This window comes from Malus domestica, chromosome 17 (genome assembly GCF_042453785.1).
Source record: "Malus domestica chromosome 17, GDT2T_hap1".
NCBI lineage: Eukaryota > Viridiplantae > Streptophyta > Magnoliopsida > Rosales > Rosaceae > Malus > Malus domestica.
The window spans coordinates 7,388,056-7,399,485 of NC_091677.1; the positions used below are offsets into that span (position 1 = coordinate 7,388,056).

General features: G+C 45.0%; 1 long non-coding RNA gene across 1 annotated transcript; it reads left to right on the top strand.

Moving 5' to 3' along the window:
• On the top strand, window positions 1-1,402 carry LOC139193801 (uncharacterized). Its single transcript, XR_011578283.1, has 4 exons — window positions 1-383; window positions 468-565; window positions 649-746; window positions 922-1,402. It is a non-coding gene; the product is annotated as an uncharacterized lncRNA (long non-coding RNA).
• Window positions 1,403-11,430: the final 10,028 nt, after the last annotated feature.

Here is an 11,430-nt window from a genome sequence, read left to right on the forward strand (position 1 = left end):
GGGGGGAAAGCATGACTCATCATCATTTGTCATGATGTTGTTCCCACACTTCATCATCATGTACTACTTTTCCTTTTCTTCTTTCATAATATGCCATCAATGTGTTTAATTTTCTTTTGCTTTGCCTTTCCTTTTTGGCTGGAAAGATTGCCATCTTTCCTCACAATCGGATTTGCTGCAGTCTTGTTGAAGGAAATGTGGGTGTTGGAGCTAGGTAAACCAAGGAGGGTGTCTACGTAGAGGGAGTGGTAGCTCTTCAATATAACACCATTTTCTGTGGCTCAAATCGCAAAACCATCTTCATGAAAGTTGTTCCTTAGCTCGTGAACTACAACATATCCGAATTGGAGATCCATCGGAGCAGTACAACTCCAGAAATTCAGGTATGATGAGTGATTGTTCGTCATTTGTATATCAACGCGTCAGACTTGTTGTGAGCTTCAAAAACTCCATTTTCTCTTGCTCAGATCAACATACTTTCTTCATCGAAGTTGTTCCTTAACTTGTGAACTACAACATATCCAAATTTGAGGTCCCTCGGAGCAGTATAACTCCAGAAATCCAGGTATGATGAGTGACTGTTTATCATTTGTCTGTCAACCCGTCAGATTTGTTGTGAGCTTTGAAACTCTATTTTCTCTTGCTCAGATCAGCATGCTTTCTTCATTGAAGTTGTTCCTCAGCTCGTGAACTACAACATATTCAAAATTGAGATCCCTCGGAGCTGTATAACTCAAGAAATTCAGGTATGATGAATGACTGGTTATTATTTTTCTGTCAACCCGTCAGATTTATTGTGAGCTTCGAAACTCCATTTTCTATTGTTCAGATCGGCATGCTTTCTTCATTGAAGTTGTTCCTCATCGACTCTTTCATAACATATCAAAAATTCAGGATGAACTAACGGTTAAATATTTCCAGATCTTCGAAACATCACAACAGCTTCGAAATCTGCAAGAAGCCGACTATCATGTTTGGAGCTTCAACACTTTAATTTCCGTCGCTCAAACAGAAACGATTCCTTCTTGAAAGTTGTTCATCTGCTCAAGAACTAGAGGGTGTCCAAAATTCAGCTCCATTGGAGAAAAGCAGCAGCTGCAAAAATTTGATAGGGGAAAGGAGGCGAAGCTTTGTTGGATTTCTAGGCTGGGGAAGATTCCAGTTTTTGTAGCAACTTCAGTACTGGTGAATTGCTTGTATTTTTGTCCATAACTAAATTTTGGACTTTGAATTATTATTTGATCTATTATAATATGTTTGGGAACATATATAAGTGAATAAATAAGAAGGAAGATTTTGGGCCCTTGTGGGTGTAAAACAAAAAATGTTTATGTTTACCCAAGTGTTTTTGTACAAGTTCAAGGGCATCTTGGGTTTTGTGAACAAAATTTGTTTATTTGGAGCAAGGTTTTGTGTTGAAGCTTTGTAGGTGAAGCTTTAGTGTTGAAGCTTTCTAGGTGAAGCTTTGATGGTGAAGCTTTGTAGATGAAGCTTTGTAGATGAAGCTTTCTAGGTGAAGCTTTGATGGTGAAGCTTTGATGGTGAAAGTATGTAGAGGGAGCTTTCTAGGTGAAGCTTTTTTAGGTGAAGCTTTGTAGGTGAAGCTTTTTTAAGTGAAGCTTTTCGGGTGAAGTTTTTTGGGTGAAGCTTTGTGGGTGAAGCTTTTTAGGTGAAGCTTTGTGGGTGAAGCTTTGGAGGTGAAGCTTTTCGGGTGAAGCTTTTTGGATGAAGCTGTTTTTTTTTTTTTTTTTTTTTTTTTTTTTTTTTTGGCGCTTGACACGGTCTTCATTTGCTTGTTTTGTAGTGACTGTGGAAGACGGATTGCTTTCTGATTGAGAAGGGTTCCGGCATCGCTTTGCACCATCTTCATGTGGGTAATATAGGAACTTCCTTATGTTTTGATCATGCATGTAGTGATAGAATTTGTTTCTTCTTATTGTAGATGTCAGAGCCTGGAAGTTCTAGTGATGAGGGCTCTTCTAGCTTTAGCTCTAAGTCTGAGTCTGCAATGTCGGAGTCTTCAGGGTCTTTGTTAGAGTCCGGTACTAGAGAAACATTGGATGATCTTCCCAACCGTCAAACTTTAGCTATTGCTAGTTCTTCCTCCATGGCGTTGGGTGAGGGGGTTGTTTTTGATGCCATACCCATAGTTCGCTCTGAGTTCACAGCAGACCATCTAAAGAATAACTTGTTAGATAATGAGAAGCAGGTTGAGGCGCTAAGGCAGTCATGTAATATCCCTCGTAGTGTAGGGATACGTTTGGTACATGATGAAGAATGGCCTTCTGAGCCTCCCCAGGGTCATGTTATGTTCTACACCCAGATATTACTGACTTTAGGGGTGAGACTACCTTTACATCCGTGGTTGCAAAAGATGTTATCTTTGATCGGATATGCACCTGGGCAACTCAATCCTGGTTTCTGGGATACTTTGATTGGATTTTATATCATTTGGATGGAGTGTGGGTTGTGTGAGCCTTCCTTCCATCAGTGGCGTTACTGTTATAAGATGCGCCCAGCAAAATCATGCACTGGTTATGCCGAGTGTGCATGTCGGAGTGAGAGAGAGCGTATTGTGTATGGTAAGAAAAAGGCATACTACACATGGAAAAACCGTTGGTGCTTTCTGTATAATGATTGGGAGTATGATAAGGGTGTCACGCCTGAGTGACGTGTGCTTACTCACTTCCAGACTGTAGGTTGTAACGTATCAACCGTTCGTACTATTTGCTATTTGTTGTGGTCTTTTCTTGCTTCTAACACTTTGCTTCATGTAGTGACGCGGGGCACCATCAAACTGTTTGGGCATGAGCTATCTGACATAGAGAAGGTGTTGAGGGTGCCCAAAGAGGATAGACACTTAAGCAAGCTACGACCCTTATTTCGTCGGTACGGTTTCCAACCCTTAGTTTCCGAGAGCCAGGGACGATCGAGTAAGTTGTATCCTTCATGTAAACTTTGCTCTTTTCCTTACTTTATTTGGAAAGTTGTATTTCTTATTTTGATTTTCCTTATGCAGTGGAGAAGGTAAGCAAGAAAACAGGGACTAGCACCCATAAAAGGAAAGCACCAGTGTTAGTTCCTTCGGAAGACATCCTACCGCATAAGAAAATTCATAAGTTCCGAGGGGAACCATCCGTTAGACCTAAGTCCCAAGATGGGGTCCTTAAGGGGCCTGCCTTTAGGAAGACTGGAGTCGAGGCCGTTGAAAATGCTGCTGCCGTAGTTGCAGGAGAAGGGAGCCGACTGTTGCCTCCTCCTCTTACTATGGAGCACACTGTCCAGGAAAGTGATCCTGGTTCCCGCCATGAGGGGAAAGGCAAGGAAAGAGCTGGCAGTGTCCCGTGGAAGGACTTGAGGGTTGCCACGCGGCCAAAGGATTTTGGGGATATCAACAATTGCTTGGCAGGGCGTCGATTCGCCTTCGATGAGCTCGGAGAGCCCTTAGCTAAGGATGAATCGGATTGCGACCGGATGTTGAAGCTGTCTTCATATGTGAGTGTTACTTTGTCATTTCCTTACTTTTTCCTCTTTATTATCATTATTTAGGTAGTGATGATCGTCTTGCCATGCAAGTCATGGCCGAGTATCACGACAGACTGCAAGAGGTTGAGCGGTACAAGGCAAAACTGAAGGAGAATAAGCAGCTTGTGGACGAGGCCCGAAGGAATAAGGGACTTTTGACTCAGGCTCTCCAACTGAAGGACGAAACCATGGAGAGCTTGAAAAGGCGAAATGGTGAGAACCTAAGGCTTAAGAAATTGTTTGAGGCAACTAAAAAACAGTTGGAGGTGGCTACCTTGGAGGTATCCAAGGTTAGGGGAGAATTGGATGGTGCCTTAGTTGAGATTTCTGAACTGGAGAAGAGCATTCCAACTGAAAGGGAGGCTGCTGTGCAAGAATACTTAAGTTCTTCGACCTTTCATCTTGCTATTAAACCCTACTGTGCTCAAGAAGCTCGCTTTGAAAAAAAGAAATGGATGGCCGTCCTTGATCGTTATGATGATGGGAGCATTCTTCGAAAATACCACGAAGATATAGATGAGCATCATCGAAAGGGCGAGACATTTGTCCTTGCTGTTGATCCTAGCAGCGAAGATGAGTCTGATAATGAAGGTAATGCTGATGCACAGACTCAGCATGGTGAAGAGGATCTTGGGGATGCAGAGGATGATGGTAGGACGCGGAGTGATACTGCCAGGGGTTCGGCTTCAGATGAGAATGAATAGCAGTGTCTTTACTATCTGCATGTATTCTGGATGTAGTAGTCTGATGTGTGTATAACATGTGCCCATGTTATAAGCTTGAGAGTTTTGGATTTTAGGTGTTTATGAGTGTTTGCACTATTATTAATGCATGTTTGGCTATGTATGAATAGATCTATTGTTTGGATATAAGCCATTGTTTGGTTGTTCCTTTCTTTGTATAGTCTTGTCGACACATACTTAGATTTTGTTTCGTGTTGGATATATCTGCTTTGAGGTTTCAACACTTGAGTGTTCCCTTGCTAGGAATGTAAAAGAGTGAGGGCTGAGTTGGCTAAATTACCTCTTTATTGAATTCATTGCCAAATGGCCTTCATTACATAGGATGCCGAACGGCTATAGCTCAACACTTGTACATCGTGAGTCTATTTGTAGTAGTACTTCAAGTGATCAGCGTTCCATGGATGGCCAAGGGTCTTGCCATCGGAGCTTCTAAGTGTGTAAGAGCCAGGGCGACTGATGCCAATGACTTCATACGGTCCATCCCAGTTTGGACTAAGTGTGCCTTCACTCGGGACTCTGTCGCAGAGTAATCTTTTCTTTAAGACCCAGTCTCCTATTTTGAAAGAACGAGGCTTGACCCTAGAGTCATAATAGTTGGAGATGCGCTGCTTGTAGGCGACATTCCTCAAGTGAGCTTGGTTTCTGTGTTCCTCGACTAAATCCAAGTTGAGGGTGAGTTGTTTGTCATTTTCACTTTGAATGTAGTTTTGGACTCGGAATGTTGCTTGCTCGAGCTCAACAGGGACAACCGCCTCTGTGCCAAAGGCAAGTGAGAATGGAGTTTCTCCTGTTGAAGTCCGATATGAAGTGCGATATGACCAAAGAACTTGGGGTACAAATTCTGGCCAACAGCCTTTAGCTTTGTCCAAGCTGGTTTTCAAAGTGCGCTTGATTATTTTGTTGATGGCCTCAACTTGTCCATTAGACTGGGGATGAGCTGGAGAGGCAAAGCATAAGTTGATGTTGAACTTAGAGCAGAACAACCTGAACTTCTTGTTGTCAAACTGTCGCCCATTGTCAGTGACTATCGCATTGGGAATGCCGAATCTACAAAGGATGTTCTTCCACACGAAGTCTTCTATCTTTGCCTCAGTAATGGTTGCCAAGGGTTCTACTTCGGTCCACTTTGTGAAGTAGTCCACTGCAACGACTGCGTAACAGACTTTGCCCTTCCCTGCCGGCATTGGGCCGATCAAATCAAGTCCCCACTGGGCGAAGGGCCAAGGGCTGATCATAGGAGTAAGAGGCTCTGGAGGGGAATGAGGAATAGTTGCATATCGTTGACATTTGTCACATGAGCGGGATACTTTGATGGCATCCTGGTGGAGTGTTGGCCAGTAATATCCTTGGCGAAAAGTCTTGTGTGCTAGGGACCGAGATCCAGCATGATCTCCACAGACTCCCTCATGTATTTCCCGAAGGACGATTTCCGCCTCGGCAGGCGTAAGACACCTTAAGTATGGCAGGCTAAAACCTCGCTTATAGAGTTGATCATTGATGATCAGGTAGCGGGTAGACTTGTATCGAATTTGCTTAGCCTGGACTTTATCATTTGGGAGGGTGCCATGAGCAAGGAAATTATAGATCGGGGTGATCCAACTATCCCCCTGTTGTAAGTTGCATACTTCTGCGGCCATGGTGCTTGGTGTTGCCAACAGTTCGACATGAATTTTTCTTCCAATCTTGTCTTCCACAGCTGAGGCGAGGCGAGCCAGGGCGTCTGCATGACTGTTTGCCGCTCGAGGAACTTGGGTGATCTGGTAGTGGAAGTGCTTGAGCAAAAGTTGTGTTTGCGCAAGATATGCTGCCATGGAGCTGTCCTTAGCATCAAAGTTGTTGGTAACCTGGTTGACCACTAATTGGGAGTCACTGAAAATATCAATTTGTTTAACCCCGAGGTGTTTGGCCAAACGTAATCCTGCTAGAAGGGCTTCATACTCGGCCTCATTGTTTGATGCCTTGAATTTGAAACGAAGAGCATACTTCATTGCTACTTTGTCGGGCGTAGTCAAGACTAGTCCCGCTCCACAGCCCTGTTGGTTGGATGAGCCATCAACATACAGACTCCATGTTGAGGTCGTTGATTCTACTTTCTGAGCTTCCGATGGTAATGAAGCTACTGCTTCAGGTGTAGAAGCAATGTCAACAGGATATGTGAAGTCGGCGATGAAATCTGCTACTGCTTGACCTTTTTCGGCTGGTTTTGGTTGGTAGGAGATGTCAAACTCACCCAATGCTATCGCCCATTTGATCATTCGCCCAGACGTGTCAGGACTCTGGAGTATCTGTCGAAGAGGGTGATTGGTAAGCACGATGATGGCGTGTGCTTGGAAATAAGGGCGAAGTTTCCGAGCAGACATGACCAATGCTAGAGCTAATTTCTCAATGTTGGAGTATCGTGTCTCCGCATCTTGTAGGGCCTTGCTAGCGTAGTAGGCGGGCCGTTCGACACCACTGTCCATTCGAATAAGAACAGAACTGACTGCTGAAGCCGAAACCGATAGATAGATGATGAGAGTGTCACCAACTTCTGGTTTGGAGAGCAGAGGGGCTTTACTCATGTACTCTTTGAGGTTCCTGAATGCCTTGGCACATTCCTCCGTCCATGTAATGTACTTCTTATTTCCCTTGAGTGCTTTGAAGAAAGGAGCACATATGTCTGTGGCCTTAGAGATGAATCTGGTTAAGGCTGCCACCTTGCCAGTAAGGCTTTGGATGTCTTTTGAAGTTATTGGCTCTTTCATGTCGAGGATTGCTTTGATATTTTCAGGGTTAGCTTCAAAGCCTCGTTGGCTAATCATGAAGCCTAAGAATTTGCCAGAGCCCACGCCGAAGGCACATTTGTTGGGGTTCAACCTCATTCGATACCTCTTTAGAATGGTGAAAGTTTCAGATAGGTTGGTGATGTGTTGGTCAGCATGTTTGCTTTTGACTAGCATATCATCAACGTAAACTTCCATGTTCTTCCCAATTTGTTCGGCGAACATTGAATTGACCAGTCTCTGATAAGTTGCTCCTGCATTCTTTAGGCCGAAAGGCATGACTTTATAGCAATATAGTCCCCTGTCAGTAGTGAAGGCCGTGTGTTCTTGGTCTGAGGGGTTCATGAGGATTTGGTTGTATCCTGAATAAGCGTCCATAAAGCTCAAGAGCTCACACCCTGCCGTAGAGTCTATAAGCCTGTCAATAAGAGGAAGAGGGAAACTATCTTTCGGACACCCTTTGTTTAGGTCGGTGTAGTCGACACACATCCTCCACAAGACCTTTTGAAGCGAAAGACTTTCTTTGGTCGGATTTTTCCTAACAAGGACCACATTTGCTACCCATGTCGGGTAATTGACTTCACGGACAAAGCCTATGCCTTTGAGTTTTTCAACTTCTGCTTTCATTGCCTCGTATCGTTCAGCGTCATAAGATCTTCGCTTCTGTCTCACCGGCTTGATCTTGGGGTCAATACTCAAACGATGACAGATGACATCGGGAGAGATGCCTGGCATGTCCTCGTATGACCAGGCGAAGACTTCAGTGTTCTCTTTCAAAAAAGATATCAATGCTAACCGAAGGGGTGGTGACAATGTGGTGCCAATATTCACCATGCGGTCTGGATGATCTCTTGAGATAGGTACCTTCTCCAACTCTTCAGCAGGTTGGGCTTGCTGGGTGAAAGAGTCATCTCGAGGATCATCGGGTTGATTGTTGCTATCAGGAAGATCCAAGGTCGCTTCATCTAGGCTGGTCTTTGTGACTTGGTCATGTACAGACAGGGTTTCCTTGGGTCCGGGCAAGTGTTGTTGCTTAACTGAAGTGTTGTAACATGATCGTGCACTAAGCTGATCTCCTCTGATGTAGCCGTTGCCATGGGGGGTTGGAAATTTCATCAACAGCATATGCGTGGATACCATAGCCTTGAGATCATTGATGCCTGTGCGCCCAAAGATGACATTGTATGCCGTTGGGCAGTCAACCACTAGGAAGTTAGTGGTAATGGTAGCCGTGTAAGGGCCTGTACCAATAGTAAAGGGTAAATGTATGCTCCCTAAGGGTTGCACGATATCACCGGAGAAGCTTATCAGAGGAGAAATCGAGCGATCGAGCAAGTGTTCAGCTACACTGAGTGCCCTGAAAGCTTCGGCAAACATGATATTGACCGAAGCCCCTGTGTCTACGAGGATTCGTCGAACATCAAAGTTGGCTATGTGAGCCTCCACGATCAATGGGTCGTTATGAGGGTAGATGATGCCTCTTTCTTCCTCAGGGTAGAAACATATCGGATCCCAGTTAGGTTTTTGATACTTCCCTCCCCTGATGTCTTCCACGTGAAACACTTGGTGACCAGGCCTCAGACTTCGTTCACTGTTTTTCATGGCCCTATTGGAAGATTCAGATATGGGTGTGCCGCCGCTTATGGAATATATGACATTCACCTGGTGTTGGTTACGGTTATCCCTTTGAGGGTGAAGAAGGAATTGATCAATTTTTCCTTCTCGTGCCAAAGCTTCAATACGATCACGGAGAATGATACATTTCTCGCTATCATGGCCGTTATGCTCATGGTAGCAACAAAACATGCCCGCGTTATTCGGGGGCGTGTAATCTGGGTGCCTCGGCTTTGGCTTTGGTATCAGGTGAGCTATGCTGGGGTAAATGGCCGCGCATGTGGCATTCAAGGGCGTGTATGTCTCATACCTTGGGGTAGGGGGTATCTTGACGCGGGTTTGACCCACTGCATTGACTGCCTGGGGGCGAGCGTTATTGTGGCGATACCCTTGGTTATCGGGATAGTGTCCCTTACTCTTTTTACTGAAAGGAGAGTGGTGAGGATGGAAATCCTTCCTCTTGCCTTGAAATTGATATGTCTGTTGATTCGGTGAAGCATTATGCAAGGCATGGGGAGGTGCCACTACTGTTTGGAAAGTCGAGGTCTTCTCATTTAGGTGAGTCTGGCTTCCACCTCCCACTTGTTGATAAAGGATGGTTGTAGGGGGTTTCTCCTGATATGTCTTTGCCTCGGCGGAGGCATGGTTATAAGCCTGCGCCATCACCTCAGAGTAAGTCTTCCAAGTATTGGCATTGATCATGTATTTAAAGAAACAATCACGTAGGCCTGCCGTGAAGGCTTTGAGGGCAGTCTTGTCGTCTGCCTCGGCACACCGGGAGTATTCATGGCTGAAGCGGCCAGCATACATACGTAATGACTCGTCTGGCTTCTGGCGGATAGTGTACAAGTCATCTGCAGAGTGCAAGCGATCGGTTTGGAAAATGTGTTGGGAAACAAATAGTTTCCTCAATTCCTCAAATGAGTCTACCGTCTCAGGTGTAAGACGACAATACCAATTTAGAGCTCCACTAGAGAGGGTGGAGGGGAAGAGAAGACATCGCTCTTCGTCGGTGTGCATCTGGTATGCCATGGTGGACTCAAAGAGGTTAAGGTGCTCAATCGGGTCCTCTTTTCCAGTATAAAGTTGCAAGCCAAGCTTTTGCTTTGTCTTTGCTTGAAGGGGGGTGTTGAGGATCCTCCTTGTAAGAGGGCCAGGCCTGGGTTGGTTCCAGTCAGGTATTTCAGCCTGACGTTCAGCCTTCAACTTGTTTACTTCCTCAAGAAGTTGTAGGACAAGGGGGTCCTGAGCGGAGTTATGTGTCACTGGAGCTTTCTTTCGTAAATCTCCATCTCCTATTGGAATTAGGAAGGTTTGATCAAGGGCATGTGATTTTTCCCTGGACTCGCTGTACTGGCTTCCAGGGTATGTCTGTCGGAACACCTCTGAGTCCCCTGTACCCTTATGTCTCTCTAGGACTTGTTGCCCCTTCCCCAAATTGGTGGCCGGCTTGGGCCGTGGCAGGGGACCGAGTCTCTCAGAAATCCTTGGGTCATTAATCTTTGAGCTTATATGGATGGAATTCTCTCGACGTTGCTTCAGGAAATCCCGACAATCGCGAAAGACGGCTTTCGATCCTTCTGCCCCTTCAGCAAAGAGGTGTCTCCCTCCACTTCTCATGGTTCGGGTCGAAGCAACTGGGTTAAGAGAAGCCTCATGTTGATTATCAAGTCGAGGGGTAATCTGTTCCCTATCAGGGATATCTATGTCGAATGCATGTGACCCTCCATGTTGGAGGGCACCCAGTTGATGGTTGACTTCCATGGGGGCAACAAGCTCGCGTGTCTGAGCTTGCCTAGCTTCGTGGAGTGTCTCGAAGAGCTTCTCATATTGCTCCTGGAGGACCTCATTCCTCATTGCTATCTTGTTGTTCTGAGCTTCCAACTCATCGACTTTAGCTTGAAGAAGAACTCGTTTTCCTTCCTTCTTTCGTTGTTTCGCACTATGTGCAAGGGGGGTGTCATTCTGTGTGCTGTGGCTTCCTTCGCTTCCCATGTTGGAGAGGGATGCCTGATCAAAAGAAAGTGTACGAATGATAGAAACCAGCTTGACACAGCTGAAGAGAGTAGGAATAAGTGTCGTTTCCCACAGACGGCGCCAAATGTTGATGCACAAAATCAGCGAAGACTTTGGTACAACAGAAAGTGTCAGGTTTTGTGACCTTCGCTTGGTTGCTTCGGTCACTAGTGAGGATAAGTACGTAAATGAATAGAGACAGAGAAGCAAACACAGGATGTACGTGGTTCACCCAGATTGGCTACGTCCACGGAGTAGAGGAGTTCTTATTAGTAGTGAAGGGCTTACACAAGTACAAAGGATCAAGCTCTCAATTTAGTGAGTTCTTGTGAATGATTTAACACAAATGGCATTAGGCCATATTGTGGGGGAATGACCCCTATTTATAGAAAAACTTGTAGCTTTGTCACATTGACATGTGTCATGTTATGATTGGTTCTTGATGTCGACACGTGCTGCGCTCTGATTAGCTTCTAATCTTGACACGTGTCGAGTAGTGATTGGCCTCCTGGTCGGAGGGGAACTCTTCTGGGTCCTTGACAGTATAGCGTTGGCCGGTGCTCGGTAGTTTCGGGATTGGTCAAGTATGGTACAAACAATTTATAATAAGGCTTATTATAGTAACACCCTATAAATTGTTGAATAAACCATATATACTTCATACATTCCACATTTGCTTTTTCACTTAAAATTTATCTTAATACATCCCACATACTTTCCCATAATACCCACACACCCCACATTCTCAATATACACCTTATATTTTATAC